The sequence below is a fragment of the Balaenoptera ricei genome, chromosome 19, assembly GCF_028023285.1.
Source record: "Balaenoptera ricei isolate mBalRic1 chromosome 19, mBalRic1.hap2, whole genome shotgun sequence".
NCBI lineage: Eukaryota > Metazoa > Chordata > Mammalia > Artiodactyla > Balaenopteridae > Balaenoptera > Balaenoptera ricei.
This window is the reverse complement of record NC_082657.1, coordinates 10,149,916-10,168,018: the sequence shown is the minus strand read 5'-3', so window position 1 is coordinate 10,168,018 and position 18,103 is coordinate 10,149,916. Positions and strand designations below refer to the sequence as shown.

Sequence of the window (18,103 nt, the reverse complement as noted above, 5' to 3'; positions counted from 1 at the left end):
GTTGTAAGATCTACTCTCTCAGCCATTTTCAAATATGCGATGCAGTGTTATGAACTACAGTCTCCATGCCCTACGTTACATCCTCAGGACATACTGTTTGGCACCCTTTTGTAGCCATTTGTCTTTTTCAGTTTGTGGGGCACTTACCTGACTAACTGGTAATGTCGGTCAGGGATAAAAGCAGGTTTAGACATTGGGTGGAGAACGGGTGCGGTGGGTAGGGCGTTTAGCAGACTTACGGCCTCTGTCCTTCCCTGGAGATGGAGTGTCAGTCTCCATGGTGTGGTCTCCACGGAGAACAGCAGTGATTTTAGCAGGGAGGTCAACTAGACCGTAATAGGGCAGCAATGATATCCCTGTTGGCGGTCGGGGTACCAGCAGAGGTTAATAAGAATCCGTGGGATTTCCACATGCGACACCAGTGCAGCAGACTCCAAAAGCATATCTGGAGTCGGTGTATGTACTGCCTGTTTGCAAGCTCTAGGAAGAGCTATGAGCTGGGCTGCCTGGGCTGATTTTATAGTGGGCAAAGCATATACCTCCAGTATTTCATGTGGGGAAATTTGGGCATGACTGGTGATTAGGTATCCCCGGGAATTTCATCTACAGGAGCCATTGCAAAATAGAAGTCCGGGTTGTCTGAGGGGGTGTCTAAGAGGTGCTCTCATGGCTTTGAGACCATTTCTCTAGTTGCAGGGCAATCGGGTGGATAGGGTGGGGCTCTCCATCACCAGGGAGGGACAGTAACGCAAATGGGTTTAAAGTGTTACAGCAACGGAAGATGATGGTGGGGTGGGTTCCCAGGGCCACTGTGTAGAGAGGGGCCGTGTCACAGGAACAGCAGGGGGAGCAGAGGGGACCGGGGAGCCCCGTGTGAGGGTGGTGGCTCAGGGGGCCGTGCCTGATGCCACAGGGTCTAACTGACCTGGGAAATATGCTACAGGACTTATCTGAGAAGCCAAAAAGTTGTCCTAAAATACCTACAGCAATTCCACCATCTTCGTGGCAATAGAGGTGAAAAGCTTTGTCAGAATGAGGTCAGCCAAGAGCTGGGGGTGTGGACAATGATGATTTTAAAGTTTCAGGGGACGGATGTTCATTGCAGCATTGTTTACAATAGCCAAGATATGGAAGCAACCTAAATGTCCATCAACAGAGGAATGGATAAAGAAGATGTGGTATATATATATATATATATATATATATGCAATGGAATATTACTCAGCCATAAAAAAGAACAAAATAATGCCATTTGCAGCAACATGGATGGACCTAGAGATTGTCACACTGAGTGAAGTATGTCAGAGGAGGACAAATATATGATATCACTTATATGTGGAATCTAAAAAAATAATACAAATGAACTTATATACAAAAGAGAGTGAGTGCCCTAAGGAGAACGAGAGGGTCTGTCTATCACCCTGCTTGTCTAGTTACAGAGTAAGAGATCCCCCATGTATTGAGCAAGGGTGGGGCCTGGGGTAAAGGCTACAAAGCAAAGTCAACTGTAAGGACTTGGGAAGATAATAGAGGAAGACTCACAACATCCCTGAGGTACATGAGTCCGTGTTAATCGTCTCCCTCTAAACGCAATTGCAGAGAGAAATTGTGAGTGAGGAATCAACAGCGGGGGAAAGAAAGCTGAGCAGAGGTCAATCACTGTAAACCAGGCTGCGTCAGCGGGGGTTGCTGTGAGGATAGCGGCTGGATTAGTTTCTGCTTTATAACAAAGTGAAAAAATATGGAACACTTCACAAATTTGTGTGTCATCCTTGTGCAGGGGCCATGCTAATCTCTGTATCGTTCTAATTTTAGTATATGTGCTGCCGAAGTGAGCACATAAATAAATTTTTAAAAAAAGAAATCCAATTCCAGATCCTTTTTTCAAAAAATATTCATTTATTTATTTAGGCTGCGCTGGGTTTTAGTTGCAGCACACTGGATCTTTAGTTACGGCATGCAGGCTTCATAGTTGTGGCATGCATGCAGGATCTAGTTCCCCAATCAGGGATCGAACCTGGGCCCCTTGCATTGGGAGCACGGAGTCTCATCCACTGGACCACCAGAGAAGTCCCCCGATTCTCTATCTTAAGTTAAATGTTGGGTGCTGGGGTGTGACTGAGGATAGACTGACCTTGTCCTTGACGGGGAATTGCCCCCAGAAGGGGGAGAACGGACCCTCTGAGGGCTCGGTGTTCTAGGATGATTGCTTTTTTTTTTTTCTTTTTTTTTTGGCTGTGTTGGGTCTTCTTTGCTATGTGCAGGCTTTCTCTAGTTGCGGCAAGCGGGGGCTACTCTTTGTCGTGGTGTGCAGGCTTCTCATTGTGGTGGCTTCTCTTGTTGTGGAGCACGGGCTCTAGGCTTGCGGGCTTCAGTAGTTGTGGCTCGCGGGCTTTAGAGCACAGGCTCAGTAGTTGTGGCCCATGGGCTTAGCCGCTCCGCGGCATGTGGGATCTTCCCGGACCAGGGCTCGAACCCGTGTCCCCTGCATTGGCAGGCAGATTCTTAACCACTGCACCACCAGGGAAGTCCCCTGGATGATTGCTTTTTAAGCTTTCCTTTATTTGAAGTTCAGGACAACTGTTTTCCCAATGCCTGGCTTTTTACAGAATGCGCAGTTGTCTTGGGACAAAGGCAAGGACTGTTGATTTTAATTGCTTTTTTCTCCTGCTTTCCTGCAGGCTATTTTATTATATTATATTATTTATTTATTTATTTAACATCTTTACTGGAATATATTTGCTTTACAATGGTGTGTTGGTTTCTGCTTTATAACAAAGTGAATCAGTTATACATATACATATGTTCCCATATCTCTTCCCTCTTGCGTCTCCCTCCCTCCCACCCTCCCTATCCCACCCCTCTAGGTGGTCACAAAGCACTGAGCTGATCTCCCTGTCTGCAGGCTATTTTAAAAGAATTGAGAAGCAGTCTCTGTAATAACATTGAGAGATTGTCCATCCCAACTGCACGATTTTGGATTTGCCTCTTTATATCAGGGAGAAGATTTCCAGCTAAAGCAGAAATCAAAAGATTTCTGTGTTCTGGGGCTTTTGGGTTTGATGCGGTGTGTCTTTGAAAAGTCTGCACAGAGATCCTTCCACAGAGATCTGGGAATGTTCATCTTCTTTCTGAGCGCACAATTCACCCTGGAACCAGTTCACCTTTGGAGGAAAGGCCTTCAGCATCATCCCTATCAGCCTCTACCTGCATCATTTCCTGGTCATTTGCAGGAGGGCCTGGGAAGGATTGGCCACCAGTTTCCCCAGTGTGGGGAGTTTTCTCCAGGAGGTCTTGGCGTATAACTATAGTATAATCACGGGTGGAAAGAACACCCCTTACAAGCTGCCCCTATGAGCAGGGTTATAAATGGCCACTAATCTTTCTAGCTCCTCTCGACGTTTGGCAGGATCTTCTGAAAGTGGGAGTAAAAGGGCTTTGTAGTTTAAAAGATCTGCTGGTGTCCAGGGCACGTGAACTCTTTGTGTTGGGGGTCCAGGATACATTCACCAAGCCCTTTGCCTGGGAAAGGCTGAAGCTGATGGGTTTTGATTACAGAGCCCTGGGAAGTACTCCTAATTGCCAGAGATGGCAAGACAGGTCCTGAAGCCTCTGCCAGTTTTCTTCCTCAACATCAGTATTTACATAAATAACCTATATCCCCCAGGCCTGGAGGATCCTGCCAGAGTGCTTTCTGGAATTCTTGCAGGGAAAGGGAACTTAATGCTCGCAGCTGGGTGTTTGAGAGATTTTCTGGGGAGGTTGGAGGAGTTTTAGGAATTTGCTGAGGAGGTGAGATTAGATTTGGGGAGGGGGATTTGGGGCAGGGACCCAGAGATCCAAAGATCTTCTGGAGGGTCAGGGACAGGGAGTTGGTTGTAAAGCGGCATATAGGAGGGTGGAAAAGGGGAATTTATGGGGGCTGTGGATTTTCATTTTTGTTCTAAGTCTGATTTCTCTTTTTTACTCTTGTTAAAGGAGTCCCTAAGGTTAGCCAGAATGCTCTTTTGCGTCCTTCTATCAATTTGATCTTGGTAACAACAGGATACTTATTTAGGATGAGAGGTCTCTAAAATCTTTTTTTTTTTGGCTGCTTCGGGTCTTAGTTGCGGCACATGGGCTCTTTGTTGCGCGCAGGCTTCTCTCTAGTTGTGGCCTGCGGGTTTTCTCTTCTCTAGTTGTGGCGCATGGGCTCCAGGGCACGCAGGCTCTGTAGTTTGCAGCACGCTGGCTCTCTCACTGAGGTGTGCAGGCTCAGTAGTTGTGGTACCCGGCCTTAGTTGCCCTGGGGCATGCAGGATCTTAGTTCCCCGACCAGGGATCGAACCCACGTCCCCTGCATTGGAAGGCAGATTCTTTACCACTGGACCACCAGGGAAGTCCCCTCTAAAATCTTTTAAAAATGTAAATATTTTTCCAAATCAAAGGATCCCTTATCTCACCATTGATGGGTAGGATCTTCAAAGGTGTATCCATTCTAGTAGTGACTCAATCCAGTAAGCCTTTTTATGGCAAGACCCAGAGGTAATTTTCCTGGCTTAGAATAAATGTTCACCGTGGATCCAAGAGGCATCACCCAAATTGGTTGCAGAAGACATAGCTCCCATGGTCCAAAAGGCCACTCCCAAAGATAGACCTTAAGGAGGCAAAGATCCTTATTGCCGCAGGTGGTAAAAAATATTTATGAAAACTCATGTCTCCAGATTCCCACAGAAACGAGACACTTCCAGTCACAGACCTGGTAATCTGTGATTACAAGCAGTCAAGACTGGGATGGGATTTTCCCAGCACCGACGAGGCAACAAGGTTAGAGCAACACAGCCCCTGATGGACTTGGACTCCTAATTAAAACGAACTCCCCTGAGAGCTGGCACCATCAGAGAAAGAAAGTGCTGCTTGTCACTTCGCATCTGGGCTTCCTACACCCTGCTGGCCAGCCACCTGATGCAAGCCGCGCCCCCCAGCTGGGCAAACCAGAGAGAGTGTTCTCACTGGTTACAAAGCCAAGCTCTCAGGACACCAGAGGAGATGAAAAGAGAGTTTCATCTGGTTTGTTTTTTTTATGGGTGACCCACAGCAAAGTTTGTCTAGATAGATGCCAGTCTGGGAACTGTAAACTCACCAAGCTGTGAGGCCAGCTTAAACCCCAGGCTTGTAGAGCCTTTGCCTTTCTTCTACCTTATGATTCTCCTAATGACAATCAACACAAGAGACAACCATCATCAAAAAGTCTACAAATAATAAATGATGGAGAGGATGTGGAGAAAAGGGATCCCTCCTATACTGTTGGTGGGAATGTAACTTGGTGTAGCCACTATGGAGAACAGTATGGCGGTTCCTCAAAAAAAACATAGAGCTACTATATGATCCAGCAGTCCCACTCCTGGGCATATATCCAGAGAAAACTCTAATTTGAAAAGACACGTGCACCCCAGTGTTCATTGCAGCACTATTTACAATAGCCAAGACATGGAAGCAACCTAAGTGTCCATCGACAGATGAATGGATAAAGAAGATGTGGTACATATATATAATGGAATATTACTCAGCCATAAAAAAAAAGAAATAATGCCATTTGCAGCAACATGGATGGACCTAGAGATTATCATACTAAGCGAAGTACATCAGAAAGAGAAAGACAAATACCATGTGATATCACCTATATGTGGAATCTAAAAAAATGATACAAATGAACTTATTTACAAAACAGAAACAGACTTATAGACATAGAAAACAGACTTATGGTTACCAAAGGGGAAATGGTGGGGGAGGGATAAATTAGGAGTTTGGGATTAACAGATACAAATTACTATATATAAAATAGATAAACAACAAGGACCTACTTTTAGCACAAGGAACTACATTCAATATCTTGTAATAACCTCTAACAAAAAAGAATCTGAAAATATATATATATATATATACACACACACACATACAGGCAAAGGAACACAATGACCATCTCTGGAAGGGAAAGGATGAATTAAAACCCAGAGTACTCAAGAGAAAAAACACAAGAATCACTATACACCCCCAAAACTAGTTCATACTAACGTTTTCTCCAGCTAAGGTAAGTTTAGAAGGGAGAAATACTGTAGAGTCTTGTACTGCTGGGTTTGATCAGACCCCACGCAGAGAAAAGAAGTCTTACCTTTTGCTGCCTCCAGAGTGGGCAGAACGTTCCAGCCAATGAGATCTCATCCCCGTTGCCGGAAACCATAGGGGAGGGAAGACTTTCCTTCTGCTCTCCTGGGTCTCCAATGGCTGGGTCTGTGAACTAACCTGATGACAGGCAGATGAACAGGAGAAAAGGCAGACAAACTTATTAACTTTTAAGAATTGAAGTATAGTTGGTTTATAGTGTTTCAGGTATACAGCAAAGTGATTCAGTTGATATATATGTATGTATTCTTTTTCAGATTCTTTTCCATTATGGTTTATTACAAGATATTGAATATAGTTCCCTGTGTTATATATAATAGTAGGTCCTTGTTGTTTATCTATTTTATATATAATAGTGTGTATCCGTTAATCCCAAATTCCCAAATTATCCCTCCCCAAATATATTAATTTTTAATTTCACGTGCATGGTTGTATCAGAAAAGACTACCCCTCAAAAGCAGTGAGAGTTGAAAGCTTATATACCGTCTTCACGGGGAAAGGGAGGGGGAGAGAGGCCACTTATGGGAGAGCAAATGATTTTTATGGAAGATAAACGGGGCTTAAGGAGAACAGATAGGCAATTTGATAGTTTGTGACAATATCTGTCTGGGTTGTGGTGTCGACTTCTGGTCTACTCTACTAGGGAAGCAATTTCTGACAAGTGAGTTCTTTTTTTTTTTTTTTAAGGATCGTTTTTTAGGTAGATAAGGGGAGTCCAGAGAAAGCCTCTCCTACGTTTATTGATTCTCAAATGTCTTCAGCTCAAAATAGTCTTTATGCCAGCACCCACTCTCCAAGCACTGTGCTTTTTCTCCCCTAAAGCAGAGGAATCACTATTTACCCAGATAAACAGAAGTTGAAGGAGTTCATTACCACTAGACCTGCCCTGCAAGAAACATTAAAGGGGGTCCTTCAGGTTGAAATGAAAATAAGTTAAACAGTAACTCGAAGCCATATGAAGATACAAAGTCCTCCCATAAAGGTAATACCCTGGCAAATATAAAAGCCAGTATTATTTTAATCTTGAATTGTAACTCCACTTTTTTTTAAATTAATTAATTTTTTTTTTTGTCCGTGCCACTTGGCTTGCAGGATCTTTGTTCCCTGACCAGGGGTTGAACCTGGGCTATGGCAGTGAAAGCGCTGAGCCCTAACCACTGGACCACCAGGGAATTCCCCACTTTTAATTTTCTATAGAATTTAAAAGACAAATGCATATATTAATTACTTAATTACTTATAGATTATAAATTATTAATGTAATGCAATAACAGTGACAGAAAGAAGAAAAAAACACATGATTATCTCAATTGAGGCAGAAAAAGCATTTGACAAAATTCAAAATTTTTCATGATGAAAATATCCAACAAACTAGGAATAGAAGGAAATTACCTTAACATAATCAGGCCTTTTATGAAAAGCCCACAGTTGACATCATACTCAGTGGTGAAAGACCAAAAGCTTTTCCTCTAAGATCAGGAACAAGACAAAAATGCCAGCTTTACCACTTCTATTTAACGAAGTACTGGAAGTCCTAGACAGAACAATTAGGCAAGAAAGTGTAGTGGAAGGTATCCAAATTGGAAAAGAAGAAGAAAAATTAACTGGGTTTGCAGACAACATGATCTTATACATAGAAAACCCTAAAGATTCCACAAAAAACTTGTTAAAACAATAAACGAATTCATAAAGTTGCAGATTCAAAACAGACACACACAAATCAGTTGTTTTCTATACACTAAGAATGAACAAACCAAAAAAGAGATTAAGAAAACATTCCATCTACAATAGCATCAAAAATAATTTAAAAATAGGAATAAACTTAACCAAGGAGGCAGAAAAACTTGTACACTGAAAACCATAAAACATCACTGAAAGAAATTAAAGAAGACACAAATAAATAAATAGAAAGACATCCTATTTTCATGGATTGGAAGTCTTAATATATTGTTAAGATATCAATCAGTATTACCCAAAGTGATCTACAGATTCAACACAATCTCTATCAAAATCCCAACAGAGTTTTTTTGCAGAAAAATACATCCTAAAATTCATATAGAATCTTAACGGACCCTGAATAGCCAAAACGATCTTGAAAAAGAAGAACAAAGCTGGAGGACTCACAATTTCTGATTTCAAGACTTGACACAAAGCTACAGTTTTGCAAGGATTTCACAGATATGACATCAAAAGCACAGGTGACAACAAAAATAGATAAATTGGACTTTATTAAAATTCAAAATTTTGTGAATCATTCATATGACACTGTCAACAAGTGAAAAGGTGACCCACAGAATAGAAGAAAATATTCACAAATTATATATAAAACAGGGAATTCATATCTAGACTATATAAAGAACACCCACAACTAAATAACAACAAAACAAACAACCCAATTCAAATATGGGTAAAAGACTTGAATAGACATGTCTCCAAAGAAGATATGCAAATGACCAATAAACCCATAAAAATATGCTTATTAGGGAAATGCAAATCAAGAGCACAATGGATACCACTTCACTCCCATTAGAATGATAATTATTTTTAAAAAACCTGAAAATAACAAGAATTAGCAAGGATGTGGAGAAATTGCAATTGTGCATTACTGGTCAGAATGTAAATAGGATGGCCACTGTGGAGAACAGTATGGAGTTTTCTCAAAAAGTTAAATATAGAATTACTATATGATCCAGAAATTCTACTTCTAGGTATATACCAAAAAGAATCAAAAGAAGGGAATCAAACAGATACTTGCACACGAATGTTCATAGTAGCATTAGTCACAATAGCCAAGAGGTGGAAGCAACCCACATGTCCATCAACAGATGAATGAATAAACAAAATGTGGTATATACATACAATGGAATAATATTCTGCCTGAAAAGTGATCAAAATTCTGATACATGCTGCAACATGCACAAATGTTGAAAACATTATGCCAAGTGAAATAAAACCAGACACTAAAAGACAAATATGTATGATTTATCTTATGTATGGCATCTAGAATACACAGATTCATCAAGACAGAAAGTAGAATAGAGGTTACATGGACCTGGGGATAGGGAATGATTGTTTAATGGGTACAGAATTTCTATTTGGGATGTTAAATAAAAATTCAGTTGAGTAAATTAAAAAATCAATTTGGGAGGGCACCTGCTGGATGCTGGTGGGGGACCCAATGCCCAAGGAAACAGGAAGAACCCCCAAGTGAACCGGTAGGATGTGGGGGGACTGAGGGGGGAGGAGAAGTGGAGACTGGACAGGACCGGCACCCCTGAGGGGTGGCTGAGAGGGGGGAGGGGTTCCCATGCCTGGAGGGACCCTCCGGGGCTCGGATCAGGGGCGAGTGGGCCCAGCGTTTCCTCTGCCCAGTTGGCCAAGGAAGTCTTCCCAGCTCTCTGGCTGGGTCCTATGCCCTCAGAGGTCCCCTCTGGGCCGGGTTGGTCCTGGGGCATAGTAGGGAGGCCAGGAGAGAACAGGAGAGGCAGGCGGGAGGGGCCCTCCTGGATGGGAGGAGCCGAAGAGGAGCAGAGGGCATTTGCCCGGCCAACTCGAGCCCAGGAAGCCTGCTGGGCCCCCAGCTGGGGTCCACCACCCTCTGAGACCAGAGGGGGAGGCACAGCTGGACTCCTTCTGTTCTGTTGAGCCTAAGCCCCACCCCCCACCCCCCCAGGGCCTTTTCCAGCCCTATGGGTCCTAAGCATAGGCCCCAGCCACCGCCCAAACCTCGCCCATCCTTAGGCCCTGCCCTCCACAGCCAAGGCCTTTTCCACCTTTTTTTCTTTTTTTTCCTCCTTCTCTTTTTTACTATTGTGGTTCTGTTTTACCTTCCGGTTATTGTTTCATCTATATTTTTATTATTATTTTTTTCTAACATATCTGTTAGTTTCCTAGTCTAATTTTATTTTTTACTTTGTTATTGTTCTCTCTTTTTTTTTTGCTGCCCTGTGTGGCTTGCAGGATCTTGGTTCACGAGCTGGGGGTCAGGCCAAAGCTCCTGCGGTGGGAGCTCCGAGTCCGAACCACTGGACTAACGAGAACCTCAGACCCCAGGGAATATTCATCTGAGTGAGGTCTCCCGGAGCTCCTCATCTCAGCACCAAGACCCAGCTCTCCCCAACAGCCTACAAACTCCAGTGTTGGAAGCCTCAGGCCAAACAACCAGTAAGACAGGAACACAATCCCACTCATTAAAAAAAGGAAAACAAAAAAAATGAGATGGCAAAAAAATATGTCACAGATGAAGGAGCAAGGTAAAGACCCACAAGACCAAATACATGAAGAGGAAATAGGCAATCTACCTGAAAACAATTCAGAGTAATGATAGTAAAGATGATCCAGAATCTCGGAAATAGAATGGAGGCACGGATTGAGAAAATACAAGAAATGTTTAACAAAGATCTAGAAGAACTAAAGAACAAACAAACAGAGATGAACAACACAATAACTGAAATGAAAAATACACTAGAAGGAATCAATAACAGAATAACTGAGGCAGAAGAACGAATAAGTGAGCTGGAAGACAAAATGGTGGAAATAACTGCCAAGGAGCAGAATAAAGAAAAAAGAATGAAAAGAATTGAAGACAGTCTCAGAGACCTCTGGGACAACACTAAACACACCAACATTCGAATTATAGGGGTCCCAGAAGAAGAAGAGAAAAAGAAAGGGTCTGAGAAAATATTTGAAGAGATTATAGTGGAAAACTTCCCTAACATGGGAAAGGAAATAGTCACCCAAGTCCAGGAAGCACAGAGAGTCCCATACAGGATAAACCCAAGGAGAAACATGCCGAGACACATAATAATCAAATTGGCAAAAATTAAAGACAAAGAAAAATTATTGAAAGCAGCAAGGGAAAAATGACAAATAGCATACAAGGGAACTCCCATAAGGTTAACAGCTGATTTCTCAGCAGAAACTCTACAAGCCAGAAGGGAGTGGCATGATATACTTAAAGTGATGAAAGGGAAGAACCTACAACCAAGATTACTCTACCCGGCAAGGATCTCATTCAGATTCGATGGAGAAATCAAAAGCTTTACAGACAAGCAAAAGCTAAGAGAATTCAGCGCCACCAAACCAGCTCTACAACAAATGCTAAAGGAACTTCTCTAAGTAGGAAACACAAGAGAAGAAAAGCACCTACAAAAACAAACCCAAAACAATTAAGAAAATGGTCATAGGAACATACATATTGATAATTACCTTAAACGGGAATGGATTAAATGCTCCAACCAAAAGACACAGGCTTGCTGAATGGATACAAAAACAAGACCCATATATATGCTGTCTACAAGAGACCCACTTCAGACCTAGTGACACATACAGACTGAAAGTGAAGAGAAGGAAAAAGATATTCCATGCAAATGGAAATCAAAAGAAAGCTGGAGTAGCAATACTCATATCAGATAAAATAGACTTTAAAATAAAGACTGTTACAAGAGATAAGGAAGGACACTACATAATGATCAGGGGATCAATCCACGAAGAAGATATAACAATTATAAATGTTTATGCACCCAACATAGGAGCACCTCAATACATAAGGCAAATGCTAACAACCATGAAAGGGGAAATCGATAGTAACACAATAATAGTAGGGGACTTTAACACCCCGCTTACACCAATGGACAGATCATCCAAACAGAAAATTAATAAGGAAACACAAGCTTTAAAAGACACAATAGGCCAGATAGATTTAATTGATATTTACAGAGCATTCCACCCAAAAGTGGCAGAATACACTTTCTTCTCAAGTGCACATGGAACATTCTCCAGGATAGATCACATCTCGGGTCACAAATCAAGCCTCGGAAAATTTAAGAAAATTGAAATCTTATCAAGCATCTTTTCTGACCACAATGCTATGAGATTGGAACTCAATTACAGAAAAAAAACTGTAAAAACCACAAATACATGGAGGCTAAACAGTGCACTATTAAATAACCAAGAGGGGGCTTCCCTGGTGGTGCAGTGGTTAAGAATCTGCCTGCCAATGCAGGGGACACGGGTTTGAGCCCTGGTCCGGGAAGATCTCACATGCCACGGAGCAACTAAGCCTGTGCACCACAACTACTGAGCCTGCACTCTAGAGCCTGTGAGCCACAACTACTGAAGCCCGCACGCCTAGAGCCCGTGCTCCGCAACAAGAGAAGCCACTGCAATGAGAAGCCCTCACACTGCAACCAAGAGTAGCCCCCACTCGCCGCAACTAAAGAAAGCCTGCACGCAGCAATGAAGACCCAAGTCAGCCAAAAATAAATAAATTAAATAAATAAAAATTTTAAAAAATATATATAAATAACCGAGAGCTCACTGAAGAAATCAAAGAAGAAACTTAAAAAATACATGGAAACAAATGACAACAAAAACACAATGACCCAAAACCTATGGGACACAGCAAAAGCGGTTCTAAGAGGGAAGTTTATAGCAATTCAATCTCACCTCAAGAAACAAGAAAAATCTCAAACAATCTAACCCTACACCTAAAGCAACTAGAGAAAGAAGAATAAAGAAAACCCAAAGTCAGTAGAAGGGAAGAAACCATAAAGATCAGAGCAGAAATAAATGAAATAGAAATGAAGAAAACAATAGCAAAGATCAATAAAACTAAAAGCTGGTTCTTTGAGAAGATAAACAAAATTGATAAACCCTTAACCAGACTCATCAAGAAAAAAAGGGAGAGGACACAAATCACTAAAATTAGAAATGAAAAAGGAGAAATCACAACTGACACCGCAGAAATACAAAGGGTTTTAAGAGACTACTACAAACAACTATATGCCAATAAAATGGACAACCACAAAGAAATGGACAAATTCTTGGAAAGGTACAATGTTCCAAGATCGAACCAGGAAGAATTAGAAAATATAAGCAGACCTATCACAAGTAATGAAATTGAAACTGTAATTAAAAATCTTCCAACAAACAAAAGTCCAGGACCAGATGGCTTCACAGGTGAATTCTATCAAACATTTAGAGAAGAGCTAACACAGATCCTTTTCAAAATCTTCCAAAAAAATTGCAAAGAGAGGAACACTCCCAAATTCATTCTACAAAGCCACCATCACCCTGATAACAAAACCAGAAAAATATATCACAAAAAAGAAAATTATAGACCAATATCACTGATATTGGTCTATAATATCAAAACATAGATGCAAAAATCCTGAACAAAATACTAGCAAACAGAATCCAACAACATACTAAAAGGATCATACACCATGATCAAGTGGGATTTATCCCAGGGATGCAAGGATTCTTCAATATATACAAATCAATCAATGTGATACACTGTATTAACAAATTAAGGAATAACAACCATATGATCATCTCAATAGATGCAGAAAAAGCTTTTGACAAAATTCAACACCCATTTATGATTAAAAAAACTCTCCAGAAAATGGGCATAGAGGGAACCTACCTCAACATAATAAAGGCCATATATGACAAACCCACAGCAAACATCATACTCAATGGTGAAAAACTGAAAGCATTTCCACTAAGATCAGGAACAAGACAAGGATGTCCACTCTTGCCACTCTTATTCAACATAGTTTTGGAAGTCCTAGCCATAGCAATCAGAGAAGAAAAAGAAATAAAAGGAATACAAATTGGAAAAGAAGAAATAAAACTGTCACTGTGTGCAGATGACATGATACTATACACAGAAAATCCTAAAGATGCCTCCAGAAAACTACTAGACCTAATCAATGAATTTGGTAAGGTTGCAGGATACAAAATTAATACACAGACATCTCTGGCATTCCTATACAGTAACAACAAAAAATCGGAAAGAGAAATTAAGGAAACAATCCCATTTACCATCGCAACAAAAAGAATAAAATACCTAGGAATAAACCTACCTAAGGAGGTGAAAGACTTGTACTCAGAAAACTATAAAACACTGATGAAAGAAATCAAAGATGACATAAACAGATGGAGAAATATACCATGTTCTTGGATTGGAAGAATCAATATTGTGAAAATGAGTATACTACCCAAAGCAATCTACAGATTCAGTGCAATCCCTATCAAACTACCAATGGCATTCTTCACAGAATTAGAACAAAAAATTTTACAATTCATATGGAAACACAAAAGACCCTGAATAGCCAAAGAATTCCTGAGAAAGAAAAACGGAGCTGGAGGAATCAGGCTCCTGTCTTCAAACTATACTACAAAGCTACAGTAATCAAGACAGTATGGTACTGGCACAAAAACAGAAATATAGATCAATGACACAGGATAGAAAGCCCAGAGATAAACCCACGCATGTATGGTCACCTAATTTACAACAGAAGAGGCAGGAACATACAGTGGAGCAAGGACAGCCTCTTCAGTAAGTGGTGCTGGGAAAACTGGAAAGCTACATGTAAAAGAATGAAATTAGAACACTACCTAACACCATACACAAAAATAAACTCCAAATGGATTAAAGACCTAAATGTAAGACATTTTGAGCTTTGGGATGTATACCCAAGGCTCAATAACTTCTAGTTTCACATCAGTGTCAGTGGTCAGGGGCACTTGGTAAGGTCCTTTCCAGTGGGGTTTGAGAGATGTTTTCCTCTGATGGCTTTTCTAGAATACCCAATCACCAGGCTCCAGTCTGTGACCAAGAAGATCCTTTGAATTGGCATCTGGGAAAACTTCTTTAACCTGTCGGTGATAGGCTTTAGCATAAGGCATGAAAGATTTTCAGTAGCTGGTTATACTAACATGGGATAACAAGAGATGAGCAGAAAGTTTGTGTACTGATGGACATTGGTCTACCGTTGACTATCTCATGTGGAGTGAGTTTATGTTTTCCAAAGGGGGAACTGCAGAACACTGAGCAAGCCTAGAGGCAAGGAAGACCAGAGTTTCAGCAAGTTTAGAGATTTTAAGTTTGAGGATCCCATTAGTTCCTTCAACCTTGCTTGATGGTGGAGAATGATGGGGACAGTGGTAATTCCAAGAGGTTTCCAAGTCTTTCATTAAGGCTTGTATGATTTTCCCAGTGAAGTGGTTGCCTCGATTACTGAGGTTGTGGAAGGTGTACCCCAAGTGGGAAACACATTTTCTAACAGTTTCTTTGCCACTATGAGGGCATCAGCCTTGCAGCAGGGAACGGCTTCAACCCATGGGGAAAACATACATACAGTAACAAGAACATATTGATGACCCCTCCTAGGTGATAACTGAATGAAATCCAGTTGCAGATGTTCAAAGGGTCCAGAGGGAGGAGTTTGTGGCCTCTGGAGGGAAAATTAGTTTTTCCAGGATTACAGATCTGTCAGGTCAAACATTGATGGTTAGCTATTTTCAGAGTGTTATCAAAGTTTCTCACCAATGTTTATGTACAATTTGAGTCCTCTTAAATACACCATGATGGGTGAAGGGATAACAAAACTGAAAAATGGGGTTTGCCAGAGAGACAGGAAGAACCAAGTGGCCATCTTGATTTTCCCATAGTCTCGACTGTTTATTGAGTTTACAGACTACCACAAACTTTACAGATTATGCTGCTGCTGCCTTTGTATGAAAGTCAGCCAAGGCATTTCCCTGATACTCAGGTTTAGTCTCGTAATGTGAACCTCAGTGTGGAGGACAGCAATTTCAGAAGGTAAAAGAATGGCACTAAGAACTTTGTTTACCTGTTTGTTGCTCATGCTTGATTGGGTCCCAGTGGACGTAAGAAAACCCCCTTCATTTCCATAACATCCCAAATTCATTCATGACCTCAGATGCATACCGACTATCAGTATAACTATTAACAACTTGTCCTTTCAATAACTGGCATGCTCTGGTAAGGGAACGGAGCTCTGCTTGTTGGACTGATTTAGCCTGTGGGAGATTTCCCCTCTCAAGTAGTTCATATTAGTTAAGAACAGCATGAGCAGCTTGATAATTCCCTTTCTCATTTTTACAACATGATTCATCATCAAAAAAAAAAAAACTACATAAGGGTTAGTCCAAAGTGTCTCATAAATCAGGGCGCAGTGTGTTGCAATGAGACATTATTACCTTGCAGTCATGGGGCTCACCTTCGTCAGGCAGGGGCAGTAATGTAGCAGGATCAAGAATGTCACAAGGTTTCAGATGTGAATGAGGTAGTGAGAGAAGAAGGATCTCATAGGAGGCTAGTCTGGTTACTGAGAAATGTTGGGTCAGTTCAGAATTAAGAAGACTTTGAACAGTGTATGGAGTTTGTAAATAAATGTCATTTCCAAAAGTTAAATATGCTGAGCCTTCTACAAAGTTTGCAGTTGCAGCTGTGTTACTGAACCAAGTTCATTTGCCTGAGGTGCAGCAAGCCAAACGCTGAGACGCCAAGGTTTGCAGCAGAGAAAGTTTATCCATGAGGCAACCAAGCAAGAAGACTGGAGAAGAGATCCTAAATCTGCCTCCCCAGAAGTGAAGGGCCTGAGATATTTATGAGATAAAGAAGAAGGGTGGTCTTAGGCATGGGGAAAGGTGATTGGAGGTAGGGAAAAGGTGAGTAATCGGTGTTCTGTGCAGGTATATCTGGGTTACATGCTTCTTTGTGGGGTGCGTGTTCAAAAAAGGAGGCACTTAGCGTGATCTGAGAGTGGAATTTTTGGCCCTCTGATGTCAAAAACTCATTCAGCAGATACCTGCACAGGCCCAGTTTTAGGGTCAGTGGTCCCAACAAGTCTTAGCTGGCTTGAACTGGACAAGACCAGACTCCAAGTTCCTGGAAAACAATTTAAGCCCCCATTGCTCTAGCAACCCATACATCAGTAATGTTATCTATAGGGGTGGTTAAGGAGTCAAAAAATAATTAAAGAGCACTTGGTCACTGAGGACAGGTTACAAGCAGAGGTATTTTTTTCTTATTTGTTTGTTTGTTTGTTTTTACAAGCCCTCCCTTAGCTGTTGTTCTGTAAGACAAGCTCAAGAATTTCTGCTAGTCACCAGCCTCTGTTAACCCTATGGGACATGGTTTCAGTCTCCCCTATCTTTTGATCATCCCTCAACCTTGAGGAAAGAGGGACAGTGACTGCTCTGGCTACTTCCTGCTGATAAGGGGTGTAGGACTAATAAGGGATTTGAGGAATGAAGCTGTTATGCATCTGATCGCAAATACTCACAAATTCCAAGATGAGAACAAGACTTTGGGCTTAAGGATACAAGACAAACATCAAGAACAGAGTTATGACAAGAAGGAATATAAATCCTAGCAAGCACAAAATAATAATGCCCAGGTAAGCAATCCCTCCAATATAGACCTTATTCCCGACAGAATCCATGAGAAGATATTTCCTAAGAGATTAAATCCAGGTTCTTGTGATGACACTTGTGGGAGCCAAGTTATCTAATTTTGTCTAAGAAAGTTTTTTACTTCAATGTGGTATTAAAATATACCTAACAGGAGCTATTTGCCACTACATATACTCCTCCTTTTTCTGCTAAAATATAATCCAAAGCAATCTTATTGTCTAGTACTATTCTGGCTAATGAGTCTAGGGCCTTTTGCTGGCAGGCTATGGCTTGAGCTGTCTTGTTTGCTACTATTCCTAATGTAAGAGAAAGACTTTATAGTTACAAGAGGAGACCTTGCAGTTGGCAGCTCCAAGCAGATATTGTTTTGGTGGTATCCTTGAAGCTCATGAAGTTCAGAAAACTCAAGTTCTCAGTAATACAGAAATGTGTCTGAAAATGCGTCCACAATGACCACCCAGCTCTATTTTGCATGCCTGAACCACAGTTACTCTATTTTTATTTTTAAATGCATTCTTTTCCTTCATGGTTAAAGCGGATGTACAAGGTATGTTTGATAGGCCACAAAACAGGGTGGTCATAAGCATGGGGAAAGGAGATTGGAAGTAGGGAAAAAGATGAGGTAATTGGCATTCTGCACAGTTGTATCTGAGTCACATGCTTCTTCATGAGATGCATGTTCAAAAATGGAGGTGGTTAGCACAATCTGAGGG

General features: G+C 41.3%; 1 long non-coding RNA gene and 1 other non-coding gene across 2 annotated transcripts in view; both read right to left on the bottom strand.

Moving 5' to 3' along the window:
- LOC132354062 (uncharacterized) overlaps nt 1-18,103 on the bottom strand; it is a 31,671-nt gene that overhangs the window by 8,079 nt on the left and 5,489 nt on the right. Inside the window, exon 2 of the long non-coding RNA XR_009499168.1 lies at nt 6,152-6,282. This is a non-coding gene — a long non-coding RNA (uncharacterized LOC132354062). The remainder of the gene's footprint in view (nt 1-6,151; nt 6,283-18,103) is intronic.
- Nucleotides 1,736-1,839, bottom strand: LOC132354421 (U6 spliceosomal RNA). Its single transcript, XR_009499288.1, has one exon. It is a non-coding gene; the product is annotated as a U6 spliceosomal RNA (small nuclear RNA).